Source organism: Lagenorhynchus albirostris, chromosome 1 (genome assembly GCF_949774975.1).
Source record: "Lagenorhynchus albirostris chromosome 1, mLagAlb1.1, whole genome shotgun sequence".
NCBI classification, from domain to species: Eukaryota; Metazoa; Chordata; class Mammalia; order Artiodactyla; family Delphinidae; genus Lagenorhynchus; species Lagenorhynchus albirostris.
In genome coordinates, this window is record NC_083095.1 from 40,310,152 (window position 1) to 40,336,476 (window position 26,325).

At 48.6% G+C, this 26,325-nt stretch overlaps 1 protein-coding gene across 1 annotated transcript in view; it reads right to left on the bottom strand.

The window, feature by feature from the left end:
- SLC38A6 (solute carrier family 38 member 6) overlaps window positions 1-26,325 on the bottom strand; it is a 211,651-nt gene that overhangs the window by 88,195 nt on the left and 97,131 nt on the right. The window lies entirely within an intron of this gene.

The following is a 26,325-nucleotide window of genomic DNA, read 5'->3' on the forward strand; positions in this document are numbered from 1 at the left end:
TTGTCCCAGCCTATAGCCTAGGAAATTTCTTTATCTGAACATCCTGGATTTAACTATTGTTTGGAATTTTGACTAACTTACCTAATGCTCCTTAAATATGTGAATTCCCCATAACCCTCATGGAAGAACGTAGCATAATTTATTCATTAAGCCCATGAGCATTGGAGTCATCTATAGAATTCTTGGCTCTCCCAATAACTGGTTGTGTGATCTTGGATAATTAACTAATTTCTCAGGAAGCTCAGTTTCCTCATCTGCAGAAGTTGGAAAATAAGGCATTCCTGACAGGTCGTTGAGAGGCTTCAATGAGATGACGTAAAGTACTTAGCACATTACCTGAGAGAGGGTAAGCACTCCACAGTGGTAGCGTACATTACTAATCACCCACAATATGCCATCATCCTGAGAGCAGGGACTCCTGAATCGAGCACTGTGGGCGCCCTTCCCACACCCCACGAGGCCCCAAAGCATCCCAGAGTCTCCAGCCCACACTTTTGCTTTGCTCCGCTGATAAAAGAGGTACAGGCAGGCCACTGGAGGCTACCAGAGACCAGAGGGACGGCAGCCACATGCAGCATCCCGGTGAACTTGGAGAAGCAGCCCTAGCCTCCCTGAGACCTGACATGTCCTGCTGCTGGTTGCCGCATTTGGAGCTGAAACCCAGCTGGCCTGGCTGATGTTAGTTCTCCTGAGCAGAAGTCAGAGGGGCCGCTCTGGGGTGAGAGTGGGAGTCTTGGTGCTGGATTGCCTACCCTTTCTTCCACTAGCCAGTGCATAGCAGAGAGAAAAGGGCCTGACCTCACTGGGTGGTCGCTCTTGCTTTTTGCCTGTGATTTCCTATAGATGCCAGCCTCTACCTGGCAAATGCCCAAATGCCCCCTGCAGGTTTAAGAGAGTGATGATTCTCTGCTAAGGAACTACGGCTTGCAAAGCTGGTGACACTGCAAGGTACCACCCAACCTCCCTCCCACCCTGTTTTGACTACGCCTCTGCCACGTTCCAGACCCCAAGAATGCTACTGCCTTGATGGAGCACAAGAGCAATGCAGGGGCACCTGAGAACAACAGAGAGGTGGGTGTCATTTTCCTGTTCCCCCGTTGGCCTCTAGGAGCAAAGAGATGATGTGGGAAAAGCTCAAGACCCATTCACTGTGCAGCACAAACAGAGCGGGTTCAGGGCACAGGCTGCTTGGTGGCAGCATTGAGAGGGCAGCTTCTATAACTATTGTACTCTTATGGAAGGAAACCTCGACTCCCTCAGTTTTCACGCCAAGATATCTAGCTAAGATTTATGGATTCTTATAGATGGAGGGAGAGAAAGAGGGAAAGAAGGAGGAAGAGAAAAACCCGACTTCATAGTCCTGAGCCAGGCCTGCTACAGGTGGGAAGTAGATCCTGGCAACTGACAAAGCCATAGCGAGAGCACGACAGCGGGTGCTGTGGCCCAAGCACCACACAGAGCTGAAAGCACCAGCAAAAGGGATGTGGCCGCCAACCAACAGCCACCAACCCGACAGCAGGTGCAGAGAGGAGATGGGCAAATGCGGCCTCTCTGTCTTTGTCATCACACGCGTAGGGCCCAGGGTGTGTGAAACCTGTTTGTCCCGGGAGGAGGGGGCAGAAAGAGAAGAAGGAAAAAATGACTGGCCTACTCAGGATCCACACATCACTGGAAGGGAGAGCCTGTGCCTGGGGAAGTTGGAGATTCTGCTTGGCACCGCGCCGACGGTGAGCCTGGAGGTCGTAAATCACCAGGGCTCTGCCGGCAACAGCCCCTCCCCCTGGCCTGGTGCAAAGGTGGTGGCTGTTTGGCTGGCACTGGGGCAGGTGTCTGCCAGCCCGTGGGATGCAGCCCTTGGGTGTGATGGGGGGAGAGAGCAGAGTGGATTGTTGTCCCTGAGCACTTGGCCCGGTGGCCTGGCAGAGCTGGAATGTCCTTGGCCAGCTCTTTGTAAGCATTCAGAGGTGATCAGGAGATGAGTCTCATGATCGGATGACTTGGGCTTGCTGGAGTATTTTTCCCAGGTTTCGGAATCATCTGAGGTCACTTGAGCGTCCCTGCTGTCCTTGTTGGGTCCGTCAGGTAGCTCCCCGGATTCTAATTGTTCCACTTGTGCTGAATTTGGTTAACTTTCATGCTGCATTTATTTAGCTTGGATGGGCTTGCCCATGAGGTAGATGTGTCAAAGTAGACTTTTAATAGTTTACCTCACCCCATGCATCGAGGAGGGGCTGTAGGCAAAAAGGGACAGATTGCCAATAGCAGCTGTGCCCCTCCCTACCCTCCCAGGTGGGCTACATATGTCCCTGCTCATATACCTGCCATCTGGCAAACACTTAATAATGCTACAAGGCCCAACTCAAATGTCCTGTCTCTGCGAGGCCTTCCATGACATCTCCCCCACCTCACACCACCACGTACTGGAGAACCAGTCCTTTTTTCCTTCAGTTGCTCAATAAAAGATTATTGAGCCCCTACTATGTCCCAGATGCTGTCAATGCAAGAGAAAACAAGACGGATGCAGCCTCGTTATAGCTTACTCTGTTGTGGATTCGAGAGATCATAAAATATACATAAATAAAATGGTCACACCTGGTACGTGCTTTAAAAGAAATAAACAAGAAGCTGAGAGCAAATAACAAGGATTAAAGTGGAGAAGTTACCATAGGCGGGGCAATGGAAGAAGGCCTCTGAGGAAATGATATTCAGTGGAAGCTGGAAAACAAAAAGGGGCCAGCAGGGGGTGCTATGTGCAGAGAAGACCTGCAAGCAAGAGGGACAGAGGTCCCTGCGATTGGAGAACAGGCAGGCTGAGATCACACAGGGCCAGGAGTCATGGGAAGGGGGCAGGCAGTCCATGCTCAGGGTCCTTCGATCATGTTGTATTTCACCCTATTTGGGCAGGTGTTCTCCTTCATTGTTACCACTGGTTTATTTCCCTATCTTCCAAGCTGAGTGTGGGCCCTTCAAGGGCAGTGTTGTGTTTTGCTCATGATTGTGTCTTTGGCACTAGTGCATTCAACGCGTCACGGATGGATGAGATGGGCAGCTGGGCCCTGACCGCCTGAGTAGATTGCATACCTGTCTGCCCTTTGCCTCCTCTCTCCGCTTCCAAGGGTGAGGAAGAAGCCCCTGTTGGAGGAAGTGGATGCACAGCCACGTGGCCAGAGTGAATGACCGGGCCTTCGTCCTGAGATGACCTTGGCACCTGAGACACAAAGTCCACACGCCTGGAACTCCTGCAGGCTCTGAGAGCCTTTCCAGCTGCTGGCAGTGCCAAGGGTTCTCAGCAAGACTGAGCACCTTTTATGGACCCATCCATGCCTTGAATGCATGCTGAACCTCGTGATCAGTTCCTGCCCATTGTTTGGGAATTGTTCTATACGATGTCTGGTAAAAAAAAAAAAAATTCAAGTAATGCATGCTCATCAGCACACAATTCCATCTGTGGCAGCAAACGGTGATCATAGGGACACTGTTCTATCTCAGTTCAACACACGCTTCTACGCAAGGCACAGGGATGCCAAGAGGACAATACAGCCCCCGCCTTCAGAGAGCTTACAGGCTACTTAGAAAAGAAAAAAAAGACTTGTAAATAAGTAAATGCTAGAAAATATGTTTAATTGCTATGAAGTGGGCATCAGCTCAGTTTACAGATAATGGGATCCATTTTACCTGGGGAGGAAGGGGAGAGTAGGAGGCATTGGAAACGTTTCCATTTGGGAGAAAGTGAGTACATGTTGACAAGAAAGGGCACTTCAGGTAGAGAGAGCAGTATAAGCAAGGAGGCAGAGAGGTCAGAAAGGGTATATTGCATTCGCTGCGAAAGAATTTGGCAAGGCTCGAGAGCTGGAGGCTGGGGGAGAGTGGAGGTGGGCAATGCACGGTTGCATGGAGATTTGCGTGCTGGTCTGAAGAGTTTGCACTTGACCCTGTTGGCACAGGGATCCCCTGAAGGGCTTTAAGTGGGACCGAAGGTGGAGAGGTCGTGTTTACCCTGGGGAAAAACTGCTGGGGTGGCAGTGTGGAGACAGGAGGGGAGAAGATAAAGCCAGGAGGCTAGGAAATCAGTCCAGGCACAAGTGAGAGCTGTCACTGGGTTGTAGCCAAGGGCTGAGAGAGAAGGAAGATTCTGGAGGAGTTGGAATCGCTAGAACCGAACGCTGCTTCAGAGCCGGGGAAGGGGTTCCACTCTCAGGGTTCCCCTGGGGGTGGAGGATGGCGCAGAGGCAGAATGGAGGAGGAGGAGTAGATCTGGTGGTAAATTCATCCTGTTTTGGACAGCCTGAGTTTGACATACTCAGTACCAGACTTAGACTTGAGCAACTGGGGTTGCTCCCACCCTCTGCCCTGCACTTTGGGGACCCCATTCTCACCCTTCCTGGGTCACACCACTTTCCACGAGAAGTCTATGGGACCAAGGGGACGTGCCCACCTAGATCCAGTGACGCCGCACCCCTCTAGCCTTGCTCCAGGTAACTGGAAATTCCATGCCCAAATGGCCCCAGCCTGTGGCCTCTTCCCAGGTCTGTCCTCCCAAGGGTGGTCGATGTGCACACTCCTGGCCCTAGGCAGCGGCCAAGAGGCAGTTTTTTGGTGGGCTGTAGAGATGGAGCCTGGACGTGCAGCCTGGGTTGTCTACACACTTGCGTGTGCACAAGGCCTCTCATTGTGTGGGACAGAGGAGGGTTTGGAAGAGAAGGACTCTCCATTTGTCACCCACAGATATCAGACAGACCTGGAGCTAACCTGCGGGGTCATTTTCGTACTGTTCTGAAATCTTCTCTTTTCTGCACCAATTACATTATCTACAGCCCCACCTCTGAGCAAAGAACAGTGAGGAAGGGAAGCTGAGTGCATGCATCTCCTGTGCCTCCAGAAAGGCAAAGACACACCTAGATGCCCCACAAGTAGCATAAAAGACAAAGGGAGGGTCCACTTCTCTTTCCAGCCTGTGGTCCTAACCCAGGCTCCTCTGCAGAGTTTTTCTTTTGTCTCTTTCATGAAAACCAGTAGGTCTCTCCAGTCCCTCTGCTCCAATTACAATGCAGTGCTTTCTCCTCGGGAGCAGCCATCCGGATCATCTTCTGCGTCTGGTCACCTCATCAACTCATCATCTTTTTAATAACTTCATAGGAAAACATAGCCTTTCATATTTGCCTCTTAATTTCTCCCTCCTCCAGCAATTTCTTCTCTCTCTCTTTCTCTCTCTGAAACCTTATTATTGTTACTTTACAGAACACTGGCCTATAGATTGCCCAGAAAACGTGCACTGTAAACACACATGGCTCTATCTCTGAATCATTCAGAGCTGATCCAGCTGTGCAACTTCACCCTTCCAGCTGTTTACTGGTGCACAGCCCAGCAGCTTCGTGATGTGGGTCCCGGCTTCAAAGCTACTCTATTACTGGTCAGGAGCTCCACGGGCACGGTTCACCTGAGATCACGGGGAAGAACGAGAGCAGCCCGGGCGGATGGCCCAAGCCCAGGCCCCTGGCAAGGCAAGCAGAGCACTGCCGCGGCCTGAGGGAGGGGCAGAGGGTGACTCCAGGCCATAGGGAGCTACCTGACATCCACGTCCCTGGGGTGTTTCATAAGCCCCGACAGCTCCTTACCATTGTTTCAGGGGAAGCGGGGCCCCCTATCACTCTACCACCCCATCCCCTTCCCTGGCAGGAAACTCCCTCCTCCCTTGGAATCTTGTCCCAGATGAACGTGGGGAGATGACTGCACCTATCAAAAAAGGTCAAGACTGGCCTAAAAGAAAACGGGGCATGGTCTGCATTTCACAAGAGCCCTTTGCAGTTCTTTTTAATTAGCTTACATCATGTTCCCCTCAGGTGGGGAGAGCCCGGATCACTCTGTCAACAGCTCTATCTATAGCGGGCCCAGGGCGGGCCCAGCCTTCACCCCAGCCCCTCTGCCGGCACGGAGCTCCTGACCCCGGGGCTCAGCTGTGAGAATCAATCATCTCCTTCCAGAACTCATCATTCAGCAGCTGCAGGGCCTCAGCTATTTTTATCGCCCCAGGAAGCCGGTGGCCAAGGACAGGCTGGGCTACCTTTGCGGGAGGTGTTGCTGCAGAAATGAGCTGCGGGTTGTCAGGGCAGCTGAGCCTCTGCCTCAAGGTCAAATCCAAAGTGCCTGACCTGGAACAGAAGAGCACTTGACCTTCCTCCACTCTGCAATAGCGAAGGCTTATGCCGGGGAAGCAGATATCCCAAGGAGGGGACGAGTCCAGGGACACTGTGGAAGGACTTGGGGTGGGAGGGGGAGGAAAACACAGTGGACGCATGTGTGCCTGGGCTTTGCCTACCCAAACAGGGGTGTCAGAAATCATAACATCTCAGGCAGCTGGCCTCCATCACCTGTCCAGTCCTAGCCAACAACCAACGCTTACAGGGAGCCTTCTATATGCTGGACTGGGCCTGGCAATTCAGGGTCAGCCCTGGGCTTGTCCAGATCAAACGGAGCATCATGAAACCCAGTCCGCCCATCACCCCGTTCCTTTGCCAGCCTGGGTTTATAACTATCTTCCTGCTTGGTTACCAGAGTAGGAAGGAACCTATACGGTGTAACAGCAGGTGACACAAAGTATTTTGTATTTGTAAAGGTTCATCCGATACCCTAAACAAGCTCCTTCAGCACAGTCCTCTGAGGTAAGTTGGTATTTTTAGTCTGTTTAAAAATAGTCTGGAAGGCCAGCGTCTCCGCTGCCTGTGCACATGTGTGCTTTGCTAAGCGGGAAAAGCACAACTTACCAATGTCCTAACAGCAAAGGGTGGGAGAAGTCTCAGATGCCCTGCATCTCTCTCATCTCCAGAAAGGAAAGAAAGGGGTCTGAAAAGGAAAGATGAGCTCTGAGGCTCTGCCTGTTGGCACCCCTGTGACCTTTGGGGAAGGGAAAGCAGAACCCATGAAACCCTCTGCTGGAAGGATGGGTGACGGGGTAGCTGATGCCCTTGATCCCATTCAAGCTCCAATGAGGGAGAAAGAAATGAGTGTGGTGGCTCCAGGCCCAGCTCCCCTCTGAGCTGGGGAGAAGGCTGGTGTGCGCAATGCCTTCCCAGTCTGTTGAGGAATCGCTGAAAGGCGTGGCTGAGGGCAGCATATCCAAGGTGGAACGGGAGATGCCCAGGGAATTTTACCTCTCAGAGCAGGAGGCAGGGCTGAGGACTTGCTTGGATTATATGAGACAGTGGGTGTCCTCGCCTGACTGGGGCAGCAGGTTGAGAGGTTGACGGACTGCCCCAGGGCCCTGGAGTCCAGCCAGGCCAAGAACCCCCTCTGTGCCCCAGGCTTACTGTGGCTGTGAGTGACCAGACTCTTTACTGCCCTGAAATATTCTCTCCCACGGCCAATGCCAAATTAGCAGATCATTTAAAGAATAAGTCACTTGACACTCTCCTTTACAGCTGGGGAGTGTGCAAATGGATCTAACCTTTCTGGAGAACAATTTGCCAACTCGTATAGGACCTTAAAAATATTCACACCCCTTTGAGCTCTTCATTTCTGCTTTCCAAATTTCCGCAAAGCAAAGAATGCCCAACAATAGCGGACTAGTGAAATGAATGCATTTAATGAAGTACTATGTCAGTACATATTTAATGACATGGGAAAGTGCTAAAAATGTAACGGTCAATTTAGAAAGGCAGAATAAAGACTGTATATAGAGTATGATCTCAAGATTTTTATTATTCTAACATTTGCTGGAAGAAGAAATGTCCCTGTTTAAGAGAATTCATTCACAAACCACTTGTATTAGAAGGGAGACCTTGTGGGTCTGGTGTTGAAAGGTGCAAAACAAGAGGAGGGTTTGGGGGGCTATGGTGGTGAGGGTGGGGAGAAGGGGGCATGGAACCAAAGGAGGAGCACGGAGCCAAAGGTGTGAGTCCCAGACCCCCCAGAGCCAAGTCAGGCATTCCCCACTGCAAGGCTGCCTGCAGGGCACAAAGATGCCTGGTGCTCCATTTGTAGGTGCTACAGTGGCTGCAAGTTAAACCCTAACTCTGCCCCACGTGACATTTTCAGTAAAGTCCATTTCATCAATAAATGCTTTGTGTGAGTGGACATACGGGGTGGAAATCCAGAGAAGGACTTAATAATCATCTAGGTTCATGCAACGCAGAACAACACAATTAAAATGGTTGTAGAAAAAGATGCTTGGAGATGGAGGTGATCCTGAGGATGTGAGACCCCTGGAATTTCCAGAAACAATGGGGAAGATTTTGGACTTCTAGAGAGTATGCAGCAGGGTTGAGCCGCTCCCTGAGGGGCTGGGAAATCCTTGCTGACATCTGACTTGCATGTAAACGTATGTACACATACACGCACGTAGGACTGAAAGAAGCAGGACTAGGATTTCAACAGCGGTTACTCTTGGGTATAGGAAATATGATGGTATTTATTTTCCTTTTTATTTGGCTTAGAATTTTCCAACTCTGGTATAATAAACATACATTTTGTAACCTAAAAAGTAAATACAAAGCACTACCATTCTGTGTGGTGTGTGGAGTGTTTGTGTTTCTCTGTGGGTGCTCTGCCTCTGGGTTGATGAGAAGCCTGGTCGATCCAGACCCAGACCCTGTCACGGATGCCGACTCTTCATGGAACTCAGCACAGCACTTGGGGTTGGGGCCCTGCCCGCTACGATCATACCAAAGACCACTGAAGCCCCCAGACTGGAGCTCTGGGACATGCCAGACGTGTTCCAATCTCAGCTGCAGCTCACATCATCAGGTCTGTGAAAGGGAACCTATTTCCCTGCAAATTGAGGCACAATTACCACTGTTGGAAGGATATAATCAACCATGTCTCCTGGTTTCTCTGCCTTCCTTTGATCTCTGTTTATATGCATCGTCTAAAAGCTTGCAAGTAAAATATTCCGCACTGATTTTTGTCTTTGAATCTTTCTTCTCCTTATAATAGAGCAGAAGCCTAAACTGCTGGATTAGTTCTCTCTTCTCTGTTCTTTTACTGAAGGGAAATTCTGCAGATAGTAAATGGAGATGAAAAGACAACCAACCCATATGCTCATTGTACCTCTGGTGGACAAGGCAACTATTTCTGTCTTAGATGGTAATATGTTTATACCATCACACTGAGAACTTTTCTACCATTGTCTATGTGGGATGTGGAAATGCTTCACTGCCCAACCATTAACTCTCAAACCATTTTGAGGAAAAAGAGAGGAAGCTGGGAAAATTATTTGCAGCGCCCTTTCTCTGGGTGGCGCCCTCAATCTTTTTTGACTCTGGCCAACTTAGGCTTGGCAGAAGCCCTCGCAGCCCATGTCCCTCTGCCTGTTTCCTCTTTTTAGAAGAAAAAAAGCAAAACTCGGTAATGATAAAAAAAATTAGAGGAATAAAAAAGAATTTTTCATTCACTTTATAAAAACATTACAAACTTGAACACATGACTTTATACTAAATTATTTTTATTATATATAATACCTATTTCTCATGCATCTATATTTTATAATAATTTAGTACATAAATATTTCACATTGCATTATATTTTATACTGTGAAGCAATGCTTTAGTTCAGAAGCTCAGTAGTGCTTAATGGTTCTTAGTAGGCTTCAAGTCAATAACTTTTGGTAGTCTATAGTAATGAAAGTTTGTAGAAATAGGCACCATTTGTGTGGAAGAAATCAGCATTTTGGATTTCATAATTGCCTCCTGGCCTTTCCACTGGCCTTGGACCATAACGCAAGAGTCATTTTTCCCTGAGAGACAGCAACGTAGGCTTTTTGTGCATAAAAGGGAAATGATGCCTAAGCACAGTGGTGCTCACATTGGTAGAAAATAAACACTTATTCTAACCACACATTTTCTCTTCACATCCTCTAAGGCAATGATCTCTTTACAGACCCTCAAGTGCTTTTTCCCAACCAAGGATCTTGGGGTAGTGGAGAGACCTGAGCACTGAAAAGAGAGAGTTATTTTGCCAGCTTCTTCCTCCAAAGCCCAGGGCCCCGCCCCTGCCCGCGGGGGGCGGGGGTGTCTTCCAGTTAGGATCTAGAGCACTGAGTCAGAAGAAAGGCACAGAGGAAGGGAGTTTAAAGAAAGACCAAGCCATGTTCACTAAAAGGCCTGAGTAGACAGAAAAAGACGAAATGAATGAAGGCAACAGGTGCAGGCTCAGAGGCTACCTCCCATTGTAACAAAAGCCAGCGTCGGGGAACAATCACCCATCGTAATCTTTGAATGATTAAAGCTGACCCCCACAGTCCAGGGACACGTGGAGCACAGCAAATGGACCTGCACGAGTGCTTCCATCTCCGAGGGCCAACTTTTACCTCCTTTCTGTTCTTTTCCTTCTAGAATTCAGTTTGGATGCAGGTTTCTCTAAGACAAAATGAAATCTCTAAGAAAAAGTTTGGGAGGGCTTCCTCAGGCTTGTTAACTGTAAAAGAAACCCCAGTGGAGAGGAACTTCTTTCTTTCATACTTCCGTAAAATTTGGAGGCTAACTGAGAACACCAGATTCTATCATGTGTAGTTTAAGATTCATGGCAGCATTAACCCTCTATTTTTACTGAGGAGGACACTGAGGCTAGAGAGGCTGAGAAACGAGTTTAGGGGTGCACACGTATAAGCGACAGATGCAGGCCTGGCATTCAGCTCTGATTCAAGAGACTGGACTCACTCTTCTGCAGGGTGGATGCCCTGAGCTGGGTCCTCAAGCACAGCTCTTGGATATCCTTGGGGACATGAAAAGGAGGGCAGAAAAGGCAGATGTAGAGGGGCTGGAGGACGCAGTGGGGTTGGGAGGGCCACCATAAGGGAGTGTGTTCAAGCAGCAAGTGAATAGCAGGCACCCTCCGTGGCCCTATCCCCATGCCAAGCGCTGGGGTGGGCACCAAGGAACCAGAAGAGGTGGGCCCTGAGCCTCATTAGCGAGGCCAGAGGTCCTAGGGCAGATAAAGGGCTGACTGAGTAGGGGAATCTGAAGACTCAGCCCTGGTGGAAGATGTGTATCCTGGTGAGGAAACGCATGAGGATGGGGTTAACTCCGGCCACCCTGTGGTCAGTACATTTCACAGAGAACACACTGCCATTCACTTTAACAAACAATTTAGATATCCAGTGACCCTCGCATCAAGGCTGGGCACAGATTTCTTTCCTCGAGTGAAAGAAATGACCCGCATGTTGACTTCAGGGGCTAGTTTTCTTTGTACTACAGAAGTACAAATATCGGAAAATTTTTAAGATAGAAAATTAAGATAAAGAAACAAAACGAACCTCCGGTGCAACTCAACACACAAAGATACAAAGCTTCTCAAGGCAAGGTGTCCTGTGTCTCTATCCCAGGCATCTGATCAGTCCCTGAAACAGCTCAGCTAGGCTACACATACCCCTACCCCACTCCACCTCAGCACACCCACCCCTTGCATGTCCCCAGGGTTCTCTTTGCTGCAAACAATGCTGCCTGTTCTCCCTCACGGGGTCCCGACATACATCCTCCAGAGGCCTGTCCTGACTCCTCAGGAAGCGCTCTGGCAGAGAACATGGTATTTCCTAAGTTTGGTATCATTCTGGCTTTTGCTGTCTTCCACTGTAGCTAAATATCTCTCTCTGTGGAATTAAAAGATCTGGTGGATTCTCCCCCCACTTTTTATATTCTACAAGGAATGGGCATCGTCTCTGTGCTCTGGAAAACGCTGGGAACTTGGTCTAGTCTTGCCCACATACAAATGGAAATGCCTAGATGGAACCAAGGCCGACGGAAAGGGTTTGGCCAAGCCCCAAAGAAAATAAGACGACTCGACCCCAAAGAAGCCGACAGTCCTGATTCCGGGCACACGAGGTAAACGTCGGATGGAAATCCAACTGCTGCAGAGAGTGATTGCTCAGATGGAGCAAATGTGCTGTGAAATCAGCCCCTGGAAAATCATCTGGAGTTCATCTCAGTGAAATCCCCAGCCACCCCAGAGGGAGCCTCAGGAGCTCCCCTCATCAGAAGCCCGGAAAGCCTCGGCAGGAGCACGGCCCTGGGGCTCTGACTGTGCCCTTGTTTATTTACAAACCTGCTTTTCTTTCCCACCTCTGTTCAGCCCTCAGCTTTGCCCCCCGGGGAGCCCAGGGCATCCATCATGCCTTTCACAGGGCAGGCGCAGAGACACACATGAAAAAGAGAGACTGTTAACTCCATGGCTGCCTCACCAGCCCAGGCAAAGAGATCCTGGCGCGTGCCCCCAAAGGGTTTCTGCTCGTGGTGGGAGGTGGGTAGACCTAAGACCTTCCTCTGGGCCATTGCAACAAAAGTCAGAGGGGAGGAGGCTCAGAAGGGAGTCACTGAGACTGCCTAGAAAAGAGAAGGACCCTTTGGGTTGGGTTTAACCTGTCAAGTGCATACTCTAAAATGTCAGAGAAGTGGCTCTAGTCCCTGGTCCCCGGGGGCCTATTTCATGCTTGCAAAGTGGCCTGATCTCATCTACATTCCCAGAGGCACCAGGAGTCAGCCCCGGGGAGTCTGCATCCCCACCAGCCAGGACGGCTCTCAGTATCGTGCGCAGCACAATTACTGCAAATGCTCCTGCAGGTCAGGTAGAGCTCTGAGGAATTTAGGGATCAGTCGCCTTGTGACGGGCAGGTTTTCGACATCACAAAAAGTAGAGTGAAATAGGGGACTTTCCCGAGGACGGATAGCTCCTGTCTCCAAACCTCACATCTGCCCTGACACCCTCCCAGAGCCTGGAGCCAGCCCCCTCTGGGTCTGTGATCTCACTTGGAAAATTCAGATAGTTGGGCTGAAGCAAAGAAGTTGGAGGGAGGCACAGGAAGGAACGGGAGAATGTTTGTAAGCTGCTTAGCAGATGAAAGTGACAACGTGTCAAATTTTCCAAGCTGGTTTCCAAACATGCTGTTAATGGGTCTTCCAGAAGCCCATCTCCTAACAACCTGAAAGACGTTTGGTTCCCAACTTTCTCTGCCACAACATACAAGACAATGATATTCATACGGATGGATGTCATCCATGACACACCCCCGGACCAACCCACACCTGTGCCCAATTCCCAGCATCTGGCTGTCCTCCACCTCTTCCACCCGCAAAAGCGAATCAGGATAAAAGTGAGTGTGAGGGACATTATTATGGGGTAATCAAGGAGCCACCCCAGTTTAAAAAAAGTTAGTGAACAAATCGTTCACACACTTGGATACTTTACTAGAAGGGACAGATGACAGTTGTCCACGTGTAGCCTCATCTGGACCATGATTGCAGTAGGAGAGCTGGGGCCAGCACTAAGCTTCCTGAGGGCTTGTGTTGCATCCCTGAGCAGGGGCCTGGCTGCCCTAATTCCAGGGCATGGTGTGGGCGACTGGCCATCATTCCAGGCCAGTGTCCCCAGCCTTTCAGAAGTGGTTCCTGGGACTGGTGTGGCCCGTTAGGTGAGCAATTTAGCTTTCCACACCCTCAACCCTGTGGACTGAGAAGTTCTATGTCCAGCAGAAGTTGGGGTGACTAAAGTATAATTACACTGTCAAGATGACCATGCTTTTGATCTCATGGCCCAAAAGAAGGCACGAGTCTCCTGGGCCATTTTAGAGAGTAGGTGAGGCTGAGGGAGGTGGGGAAACAATGCCTGTGAGAATTCCCAGCAAATAGGATGGAAGGACTCTCTCAGCATCTAGAATCTGCTTTCTTTGTTCCACATCTTGAGCTTCCAGCATGCTGGTAACTTCCATCCCTTTTCTTTCTGCCTCCAATAGAGAATGCAGCTCAAAGTATGTATTTCAGGGCTGTGAACGGAACCAGCAGCTTGTCACCACCACACCCCACCAGACCCTGTCCTCACACAAGGGCCAGAGGTCCTGGGTGAACTATCACTTGAGAGGCAGCCACCCACACCCATTGGAGGCCGCGGCTGGCCTATGGGCAGGCCCAGAGTTCTCTCAATGAGTACTTAGATGCAATTGAACCTGAATAGATGTTCCACAGAAAGTCTAAATATGGGTCCCTCCCTCTCCTTGAAACATCCCTCACATCCTGTGAGCAGAAGTCATGGTATCTGTACACCAAGTAAATAGTTACATGCCTCGAGCTTTAACAAGCACTTCTGAAGAGGCTTCCTCCTTTTCGCGGTGTAAGTCCCTCGTGCTTTCAGTTTGAAAGGAGATACTAAGTGAACAACAGTGACCCAAAGGTTCAGCCTGTCTGATTTGCAGCACCTGTCACTCACCAACCTTGGGCAAGGGCATCATCACTTTAACCTTGGTTTTATTCTCATTCATCCCACAGACATTCAGTGTCGTGAACACAATGGACACAGCCCTGCCCTCATGGAGCTATTCTTCTTCGGGCAGAGAAAGACAAGAAACAAATACAGAAAGATGGAATGTCAGCTCCAGGACTGTAAGGAGCTTTGTGCGTTTTTATCTCCTCAAGGCCTGGAAGAGTGCTTGGTATGCAACAGGGGCTCAATAAATAGATATGTTGATACCCGTGGAAAAGTGTCAGGGCTGTAAGTGTTATGGCCAGAGTTAAAGCGTCAGGGCTGTGAGTGTTATGGCCAGAGTTAAAGTATGCTGAAACAAAGAGGGCTGGAGGAATCACCTGCAAAGCGGGGCTGCTGTGGAAGGAACCTGATAACTTGCTGTCCTCGCACACAGGACAGCTCATAACAGATCAACACAAAACCGTTATGCGGTGTCACTAGTTTGCTAGAGTTGCTGTAGCAAAGTACTACAGACTGGGTGGCTTAAATAGCAGAGGATTTTTATCTCACAGTCTGGAGGCTAGAAGTCCAAGATCACAGTGTCGGCAGGGTTGCTTCAGTCTGAGGCCTATGGGGGAGGATCTGTCCCAGGCCTCTCTGCTTGGCTTGCAGACGGCCGTCTGCTCCCTGAGTCTCTGCCCATCGTCCTCCCTCTACGCATGTCTCTGTGTCCAAATTGCTCCTTCTTATAAGGACACCAGTCATATTGGTCTAGGCCCCACTCAAAAGACTTCGCTTTAACTTGATTACCTTTGTAAAGATCCTATCTCTAAATAAGGTCACACTCTGAAGGGCTGGGGGTTAAGACTCGAACATATGAATTTCGGGGTAGACACAATTCAACCCATAAGTATGTGTTTAATAAATATTAGCTGTTATTAATGATGACAGTAAAATTAATAACAGGAAAAAGTAGAAACAAAATCCAACACGAAACCATTAATAATAAAGTCAAAACTGTTGCCTCATTAGTTCATAAGCTTCCAATAACTCCGTGTTGCCCAGAAATGAAGGCCACGTCCCTTGCTCTAGCAGGTAAGGACTTCCATGCTAAGCCTTCATCTTGTTTTCCAGCCTTCGCTCCCGTCTAGGCAAAGTCTCCCAGCCTTCACCCAGCCTCTCCCTGGCACCTCTGCTGGGGCTGCGCTCCCCCTAGAAAGCCCTTTGCTCTCTTCTTTGCTTACCCAACTTCAACTCATCCTCAGAAGTCCAGCTCCAGCCTCTGTTCCTTCGGAGGGTATTTCCTAAGCTGGTTTACCAGTCAGTGTTCTAGCACACTCAAGGGAGCTCTGAAGAATAAAGGAACTATTTTCAGAGGCATGGGGAAGCTGACAGAAACCAAACAGGGACCCAGGGACAAGTGACAGCAGGAAGCCACACCATTCTGCACCCCACAGGAGCTGCGGCTTTAGAGGAACCAGCCAAACCAGAATCACACTTGACAAGGCAGGGAGGAAGCAGGGGGAATAAATCTCATGCCTCGCTCTCCTTCTGCCCCCCACCCCATCGCCTGTCTGTGGCTCCACTGGCCCAAGCGGAAGCTGCGGGCCGGGGACAGGCAAGGCAGGCTCTAGCGGTCAGCCCCAAAGCACCCAGTAGGAAGAGAATGGCTCTGGGGGTAAGTAGGGGCCAGAAGGAATAATCAGCACACATGCTGGCCCTGTCTATCTTGCCTTCCTCTGAACCCACATGGCATTTTTTATCTGGACCACGTATGTGACCTGTAGCCAAGCAGAACCATCCTGGCTGGTGATCTCACTTTCCAAGTGTGTGGTTATCACTATGGCCAGAGGACAAGCCCCAAAGCAGTGAGCGTGTCGGATGCTTCCTCCGTCCCCTCCCTGCTGCCCCTTCCTTGTCCACGCCCCACCCAGAGTGCTGACTACAGAGCTGGGCCTGTAGTACGTGCTTAGTAAATCAGAGCTGAATACAAGCTGGGGTTTTGGAGATGAAGCGTGGGTGGGATCCATACAGATACATATTGAAAAATCACCAGCTCTGGAAGAACAATTGTCAGGCCCATTTCCTGCTGCAGATGGAGCCAGGAGACGCTCGGGGCTTGGCAACCTGACAGCTGAGGAGCAGCCAGGGAATTTAGCAGGAGACAGAGAAAATGAGCCCTGCGGGTCTGGCCCAGCCCCATCCAATGCACACTCAGGGCAGACTCTCTCTTCCCAGACTCGGGGGCCAAGGTGGGGTGGGAGCCGGCTCTGCTTGCTCAGGTCTGCCGTGAGCCAGAGGAGGGAGTCAGGGAGGAGGCGGCACAGGCTTGGAAGCTGATGGCTCAGCCTGAGGCCGGGCAGGGCTTGAGGGCACAGCGATTGCCACCTGAAGGGAGAGCCTGGATGTGAGAGCTGTGGCCCCTGCCATGCCCCAGGCCCTCACCTAGGCTGGTTAGGGGCCAGGGCTAGAGACTGAATGAGCCAGCAGTGGGCACCTGCCTCAATGGCATAGGCTGTCCATGGTCCAGTCACTGATGTGTGTGATGGACATTGTAGTTGTCACTGCCACACCCTTTCCAGCCCAGAGGACCTTCGTGGTCATTTCATTTCCAAGGACTAAGCATGGACTCAATTCTAGCCAATGAATTTCACAGGGAAGTCTGATGGGAGTCTTGTGGGAAACGGGAGAATGACGAAGGCAGCCTCCCTTATTTTTCTGAACGCTGCGTCTCAATGTGATGCTGTGACTGCTGCTGCCATCTTGCTCCTATTACGAGGTTAAACCGACACTGAGGCCACAGGACAGAGAGGTGCAAAAAACGTCAGTCTATGATGAGACAGCTGAGTCACTAAAACAAGCAGTCTTCACACCTCACTATTCCAATATCTCCATCATGTGAGGTAATAAAGGTCCTTATTATTTAAGTCAGCTTCAGTGGGGTTTCTGTTACTTGCAGCCAAGAGTGCCCTATTTGTCATAATCTGAGAGATGGTCAGCTGAGCCACGCAGACTATCTCCCTCCAGGCCCTGAGCAGGGCAGGTAGCCCACCGGTGGTTCAAGGGATGTCTTTCATTGCTACACAAACATTTATTTTAATAGTTTTTTTGTTCGTTTCAATATCTACTCATTTAAACATATAAGTAGAATATCAAACCCATGACACAATTTTAAAAATAAACTCCTTGGGACTTCCTTGGTGGCGCAGTGGTTAAGAATCTGCCTGCCAATGCAGGGGACACGGGTGTGAGCCCTGGTCCGGGAAGATCCCACATGCCGCAGAGCAACTAAGCCCGTGCGCCACAACTACTGAGCCTGCACTCTAGAACCCACGAACCACAACTACTGAACCCGCACACCACAACTACGGAAGCCCACGCACCTAGAGCCCGTGCTCCCCAACAAGACAGGCCACCGCAATGAGAGGCCCGCGCACCGCAACGAAGAGTAGACCCCGCTCGCCGCAACTAGAGAAAGCCTGCGTGCAGCAACGAAGACCCAGCGCAGCCAAAAATAAATAAATAAAATTAATCAATTAATTTAAAAATGTTTTAAATAAATTTCTTTCTGTAAAAATGTGACTTATTTCAAAGGAGAACATTAGGTAAGTAACGGTATGCATATCACAAAGTAAAATACAGGATATGGAATGTGACTCTGCAATGTGGGCAAATCGGATCAGAGGCTACGGAGGAATTGGCCAGTAAGGAGTGAGAGGAGAAGGGGGCAGAATCACCAAAAGTGAGAGGCCTTCAACTCAACAACGTTAAGTCCTTTAAATTGCCAAGCCTGGGCCAAGCACTGGGGATGCAGCAAAGAACAAGGCAGTCATTCGCCCTGCTGCCCTGGTGCTTCCAGTGTAGTGAGGAGATGGACGTTGACTAGGAAACTTTACAACACATTATTAATTACAATGCTGGTCAATTCTATAAGGGAGACAAAGGGGTGTTAGGAGCGTGTATGACAGAAAGACCCAACTTCATCTGGAGGGATTGGAAAGTCCAGAGAAAGAAAGTGAGAAAGGGAAAACTCTCTGGAGCTGCCTCCCCACATTGGCCCAGCTCAGCTCAGCATCCTTAAAATGAACTTTTACTCTAGGAAGCTGTTATGGGCTAAACTGTGTCACTTCAAAAATTCATATATTGAAGTCCTAACCTCCAGTACCTCACAATGTGACTGTATATGGAGATAGGGTCTTTAAGAGATAATTAAATTAAAATGAGATCATTAGGGTGGGCTCTAATCCAATATGACTGATGTCCTTATAAGGAGGAGAAATTTGGCACAGAGACATGCACAGAGGGAAGGCAATGTAAAGGAGGACACAGGAGAAGACGGCCATCTACAAGCCAAGAAGAGAGGCCTGGAACAGATCCTTCCCTCATGGCCCTCAGAAGGAAGGAACCCTGCCAAAACCTTGACTGTGGACTTGCAAACTCCAAAACTGTGAGACAATGAATTTGTGTTGTTTAAGCCACCCAGTCTTTGTTATGGCAGCCCTTGTAAACTAACGCAGAGGCCTAAGTGAGTTTCTGTCCTTTACGCGTAAGAGAGCCCAACTGACCCTGGGAACAAATAGACTCGAGTTTGGGAAGGGAAGAGGCTGGCCGGGCCTGGGGACGTCACAGGACAGCTGCCTTTGTGCCTGGTGGGCCTCATGGCCCACCTCTGTCACCCCCCACCGCCACATTTGAATCTGCCGCAGACACCCGTCTTCCCTCCTGGACGGGGGGGTGAGCTGGTGAGGAGAACACCCACCCCTGCCAGGTTACGGGCTCCCTGATGTTCTAACCTTGGATCAGTCATAACGGTCCTGCAGGGACAATGGGGTTTACTGCCAGGAAGAGAAACCCCAGGAAGCCAGCTTTTCTGTCCTTGGGACAGCGGGGGCAGCGGGGTGGAGTGAGATTCTCCAACCATGACTCATGCAAGGTTTCATGGGGAAGGGAAGTAGAGAGAGTCATAATGATCATACTGAAAAGCAGTTAAGCCCCTTTTCACGGCAGCGTTACACAGAATTAAGAGCTGCACGATTTGATCCTATTTGCGACCACAGCTGCCGTGAACTAACACGCAAGCAAACTGGGCAGCGTGAGCCCGGTGCCCTGACTCAGGCTGGGCACATGTGGTCACATGGGCCAGTATCCAGGGCAGGGAGCCTCTGCCCTTGAGCAGAAAAGGCCCTTGCTCTTCTGTTCCATTGCTATTCCTCGGACCCCTTGAAATCACCTGGGTGTCTGCCCCTTGGGTGGGGACGTTGTTAGAGCTGGACCGTGCCAGGGGGAGAAGGGCAGGGACCCTGGCTGGCCAGGCTTGAGGGTCTCTGCCAATGAGACTCACTGTTGTCCTGGTAAGAAGAGAACCCCCAGGCTGCTGGGAAGGTGGAGAATGTGTAGTCGTGCCTACAGCTGACTGGTTTTTCCTTTCCCAGAGTTTCTGGGCCGGAGGAACACCTCCAGCAGCCGAAAGACTTGGACAGACAGCACTGAGGAAATCCCAGAGAAGTGGGGGGCCCAGCAGGGAGAAAAACAGGCTCTTTCAGAGAGGACAGGAGACTGACAGGTGCTAAGAGGGGGGTTGAGGCTCAGCCAGGGTCTGCGCCACACGTCAAGACTCAGAAGCTGGGCAAGGCTCTCCTCACCAGCAGCCAGGGCCCCGGGGGCTGGGCAGCCCGTACTTTCAGGCCAGCTGGTCGGCAGCAGTGCTTCTGTCTGTCTGCTAGCATTTATTGAGCGCCGAGCGTTTACAAAGTGCAATACCAACGGCAGAGGAGAACTTTGAAAACAGGAGCCGACTATTGCTCGGTGTCCCTGTCTTTGCACCTGCTCCGGATGAGCAGCGGCATCTCATCCTCTCCTCCCCCTCTACCAATGGAGCCAGCAAAAGGCCACGGTGCTCACAAAAAAGGGATTTATGCATCCAACTGCTTTAGCCGTCCCTGAGCTCATTCAAGTCCTATTTGCTTTGTGCTAACCTGGCTTCCAGAGCCATCAAACCAACACTTGCTACGTGCACTGGGTGGGGGACATACAGAGCAGCCCAGGTTGGAGCACATGCCTGCAAGGAGCCTTTCAATCTACCCGAAAGACTCATATGCGTGTAAATCACCACTAAGAGCACAGGTGTTGCGGGTGAAGGCCAGGTGAAGGCCGGGTGAGGGCCCTGGACTTTGGAGAGCAAGAAGCAGCTGCTTGTTTGCTCACTTCCTCAAGCCACCCTCAAGTGACCCCTGTCCTTGCCCATCTGTGATGCAGAGGAGAAAACATTCCGAAGCCAGCACAATGAAACAGATCATACTCTCCCAGCACTCCCCGACCCCCAACCCCTGTCCCAGGGGTCCAGGAAATGCCAAAGGAGCTTTCTTTCCCACCCTAAAAAATTCTTGATAATAATGACCAGAACTATTCATTGAGGACTTGGTATGTGTCTCGTACTGTACAGTTATTCTTTTCAATCTTCACAGTGATTCTGCTGCACAAATGGTACCTCCCCATTTTATAGATGCAAAAATAACAGACGATGAGACGTTGAAGTCTCTGCCAAAGACCCACAGCTGAAGGCAGGATTTAATACAGGAGAGTCCAACGACAAAGGTTTCCTCCCGTCCTGCCTTGAAATTGCTCAGTGTTTCCATAATCAGTGATTACAACTAATTCAATTTCAAGAATACTAAATTTGGAGTGCGTCTGAAAGGGAGTTGAGCAGCTATAAATAAATACTCATGCCTATTTCTCTTGAGCAATCTCCAGTAAATTATAAGGAGCACAGTTCTACCTGGAATGCATTTTTCATTCAGGACACAAGTCAGCAGTGGGCGGATCTTTCTCCGGGCTTCACAATGCAAGACGAGTCAGGCTGTCAGCACTGCTTCCTTGAATCCTGCTGTGCAGTGGTAATTTATTCTAGGAACAACACTGCAGTGTGACCAAAAATAGAAAGGCAGGTTTTGCATATTTCCCTTCTCTAATGCTAGCATTTTGACCCTATCCATAGTGGGCTGGGATGGCTGCTGGATGAATCGAACTTTATTGACACCTGATGTGTCCTAAGTTGGCTAGAAATGCCAGGTGCCTCAGAGGTGACAGGTACCTTCAGAGAAGCGCTTACGTCCAAGTCATATTTTAAGCACGTTAACCTCGCTTGATGCAGTCAAAGTTTCTAACCTCCATAGACATTTGGGACTAATGTGTTCTTCAAGGCTTGGGCCATGGTCAAGCACGGGTTTTGACTCAAGGTTTTTAAACAGTAAGGATGAATGACTAAGGAGATTTGAAATGGCCTTAACCACCAACAGGTCCATTTAGGTCAATTCCTGACCCTGATGGTCTGGGCAGTCGATCCCAAAGACCAAGGCTCAGTTCCTACCATAGTCAGAAGCCGGAGGCAGATAAAGCTGAGCTCTCGAGCGTGGTGAAAGGCAGAGCAAACCATGAGGTGCAGTCTGTTCCCACTCAGCCCCTGCAGGTAGCTGACCTCCCATCATTAGGTATTCATCCCTTCTAGTCAACGCAGCACTTCCCAAGTGACCATCACAGGCCAGCAGCGAAATAAAGCTAGTGCACTCTCCTAAACCAGTTCTATGCCTTGTAAAAGACTGTCCTATAATCTGAACTTCTACCCTTTCCACTATTTGTTGCTGTTAAAATATGCTTTCTTTTAAGAAATATTGGTGATATTCTTGGGTGGGAATTTGTTTTCTTTTTAATGTTCCCACTTAGCAAAATTAAAAGTTAGCACTTTGTTGGGGATTGCCAAAAGCTTTGAAAATTTTAGTGGTCTAGGAACCTCTGCATTAAGACGTTATTCTCAGAAAGCTTGTCTTTAGGATGCAGACAGTGCATAGTAAGCCCAGAAGAGGCCTTGAGAATGAGCTTGTGGGTTCCTTTTTCTTGTTCAGTGAACATCAGGCAGAGCTGAGTGGGGAAAAGACTTCAAACTGGGAATGGGGGTCAGGCAAAGGCACATAATGTTTCCTTTATAATTCTGCCAAGGCTCTTCCTAGCTGCCTCTCTACCAAACAAAGAGGGAGAAAAGATGAAAATGAATCCCCCAAGGAAAAAGGAGGAGAAGCGAGCAGATTACAGTCTGGAAGGGAAGTTATATTATGGATGACTTACCATCCTTCATTTATTATGGATGACTTACCATCCTTCAAAAAAGACGGGCTATTATCGGGGCATCTCTTATCAGTGTTCTCTATCCAAAGTCCTCAACAAGAGGAAATTGCCTCCAAATGAAGCAAGAATGGGTCTAGTTAGTACTTGTTCCCCCAGCCTGGAAAGCTCTTCCCCCACCTTCTCTCTTTTCAGGCCCCAATTCAACTTCTTCCTGATACCCGTTCCCGCTCCCCCAGGCAGGCCCTATCCTTCCTTTCTCCAGGCTCCCATGGTACTCTGTTCCTACTTCTAGTACCGCATTTCTCATTAGGTAGTTTTAAACAGACCATTACCTTCCGATTACAAAATCATAAAAGTTATAATGTTCAAACTCACAAGTAACAAGAATAATAGCGAATTTAGGCAAAGCTCACTATGTGCCTGGCCCTCTTCTAAGGAGTTCAGAGATATAAACGCCCTTAATCCTCTCAACAGCCCAATGGCTCAGGAGCCCAAGTGCGGCCCTACTTTCACAGCCAGAACAAAGTCCCATCCATCTTCCTGCCTCTGGCGCCTAACAGCGCTGTTGGTCACAGTCAATGCCTAATAAAAGAACTTTGAGTTTACAAGAAAGACAACAGTTGGATTTGCCTATTTTAAATGTCGCCTAATCTATGGATACGGGGCCGGTCTAGATGATGTTTGGGAGCTTTTCCCAGCTGTTTAACTATGGGAACCTATATTTTTTTTTAATTTTATTTTATTTATTTTTGGCTGTGTTGGGTCTTTGTTGCTGCGCACAGGCTTTCTCTAGTTGTGACAAGCGGGGGCTACTCTTTGTTGCGGTGCGCAGACTTCTCACTGCAGTGGCTTCTCTTGTTGTGGAGCACGGGCTTCAGTAGTTGTGGCTCACGGGCTCAGTAGCTGTGGCTCGTGGGCTCTAGAGCACAGGCTCAGTAGTTGTGGGGCACAGGCTTACTTGCTCCACGGCATGTGGGATCCTTCCAGACCAGGGCGAACCTGTGTCCCCTGCATTGGCAGGTGGATTCCCAACCACTGTGCCACCAGGGAAGCCCCGGAACCTATAATTAATTTGCACACTCTACAGTCATACTGAGTGTAAAAAAGTATCAAGATACTCATAATTTACCATTTTATTGATCACTACCTGGCAGCTCTGGGTAAGTATGTAATTCTATCACTACCTTGGATGTTCTAAAGTTAGATGGGTGTATACAAAATTAGTGTGTGTGTCCCAAAAGGATTAGCAAATTAGTACAGTGTGCCTGTGTCAACACTTCTATTTTTAAACTAAACTATTTACTTACTTAACTAACTTTTGGCTTTACTGACAGTTGTTAGTACAGCAGACTGGTATTTAATGAAGCAGGAAAAATAATAAACCATGTCGATGTTATTCCTCCAAATAACTGCTTTTAAAAAACATCTCTTTGCTGGGAAGGCAAAATGAAGCTGGAGAAGGTCCAGAGAAATGCAATAATATGGTCAAGAAAATGGAATGGTTCCTATACAGGCCAAAAAAAAAAAAAGCGCAGGTCTCTTTTTCCTGGAAAGATGAGGGATGAAAGAAAATGTGATTAAAAAGCTATAAAAATTGTGAAAGGAACAAAGAAGATAAACATAGAGAGTTAGCTCCATATCCCAAAATAACAGAATTACGTTTTCTTTTTACCTTGGAGATCAAGGTAAATTTAGGCATGTAAAAGGAAATATTGTCTATGCATTGGGTAGGAGCATAAAAAGAGGCCTACTTTTTACACAGTGACAACTTGGAGCTGATAAGTGGTTTAGAGGTGTATGAATTAAGGAATCTTAACAAATTATTAATAAAGATGTAGGGGGAGAGAGGGATTTCCTAAGCTGATGAGGCTGACACTACAGCCGATAACCATGCCCTCTACCAGTCATGCCTCCAACCAGATAATATGCTGAGTGGATCATGAATCAATGCCTAAACATTTGTTTGAACTTATATTTCTATATTTCCTATTGTGTTTGTGTATCAGTTAGATGATGAATTTGATTTTTCACTAGCATGGGTAACTGACCAGTTTCATAGCATCACTATTATATAAAAACCATTATCTTCTAATAAAAGGCCTTATTTTCCCGACAAATGATAGTCCTTCCTAACAGAACTACCAGCAGGACACTAATTAACACATAGGCTGTCTGGCTGGTCTCATGAACATTAGCCCAAGTTCTGCCCTCAGCCATAACACATCTGTCTCTCCTTCCAGCGATTCCAAATCGTGGAATTGCCATGTGTTCCAGATACAACAGCCATGTAAATGATCCTTCTGTTTGCAAACTCGCCTTGGTCTTGGGAAGCTGAGTCCTGGCACCCACACCATGGGGGTGCCCACAGGGACATGTTCTAACACACAAGAGGGGATGATGGAAAAGGGTTGGGACCCCTTCCAGGGTTTTGGTTCGGCATGCCATTGCCACTCCTCTGGCTTCTCCTGACAGAGCCTTCACTTAGCAGATAATCACATTTCACCCTTTAGAACATGTGATTTCTATTAACATTGCAGCGTTGCCTTGCAGGGCGGCCAGCTTTCCTGTGGCTGCTGGATGCGTGTGGTGTGTCCACAGAGCAGGGGCAGTGCCAGCCTGTTCAGTTCCAAGTAAAATCTTGGAGATCTTTGCCTTAAATAGTAATTATTTTGGCAAAGGTCCTTTATACCTTGCCCTAAATGTTATCCCTCCAAAAGCAGAAAATGACTTTTGTGGGAAGTCTTTCCCATTTTCAAAAGTTTTAGTAAAGGCACAGCAGCGTCAGAAATGGAATATGTATGTTTTTATAGGCCATTATGAAACGAACTTGCAGTAACTAACAATTATTTCACACACCCATTCGCCTTCTCCAGAGACCTTCCAGGATTCAAGATCCCAAACCAAATACAGCCTTGGGTATTCCCAAACTATTTTTTCCAAGTGCTAAAGAGAAATTCCCATGAAGCCTCATTCTTCCAGGATGCAGCACCCTATCCATTCCAAAGAGAAAATACTCTTAAAACTGTTTCTCAATATCAGGGTACCTTATGGATATTAGTCCAAATCCCCTTGGTCATATAAAACATGTCACACAATCGTAGTTTTGGTCAGAGAGGAGTGTTACAAAATAAATATTTCCCCATTAGAGCACACTGGGAAATGTTTGCTGACACCTACACTCAAACCCAGCAGGTTCCCTTGGAAGAGTTTGGCAAAGGACAGGCCACTCCTTAATGAGGTGCTAGAGTTGGTTGAAAATTAAATATTAATTTACAAAAAATTTTTGCATCTTAAAAATCAAAACTGAGGTCTGCCTGGGGGTGTCTGTGCCTTCTGCATTCCTCTGGCTTTTGTTCTGTGAAATGTCCTGGCTCAGCCAAGGATCATCAGCCTCTATTTATTTATTTATTTTAATAGATCTTTATTGGAGTATAATTGCTTCACAATACTGTAGTAGTTTCTGTTGTACAACAAAGTGAATCAGCTATACATATATCCCCATATCCCCTCCCTGTTGAGCCTCCCTCCCACCCTCCCTATCCCACCCCTCTAGGTCATCGCAAACCACCCAGCTGATCTCCCTGAAAGTAGAACTACCATATGACCTAGCAATCCCACTACTGGGCATATACCCTGAGAAAACCACAATTCAACAAAAGACATGTACCACAATGTTTATCGCAGCTCTATTTACAATAGCCAGGACATGGAACCAACCTAAATGTCCATCAACAGACGAATGGATAAAGAAGACGTGGCACATATATACAATGGAATATTACTCAGCCATAAAAAGAAATGAAACTGAGTTATTTGTAGTGAGGGGGATGGACCTAGAGTCTGTCATACAGAGTGAAGTAAGTCAGAAAGAGAAAAACAAAAACCGTATGCTAACATATATATATGGAATCTAAAAAAAAAAAAAAAAAAGGACCGATGAACCTAGTTGCAGGGCAGGAATAAAGAGACAGACATAGAGAATGGACTTGAGGACATGGGGGTGGGAGGGAGAAGCTGGGGCAAAGTGAGAGTAGCATTGATATATAT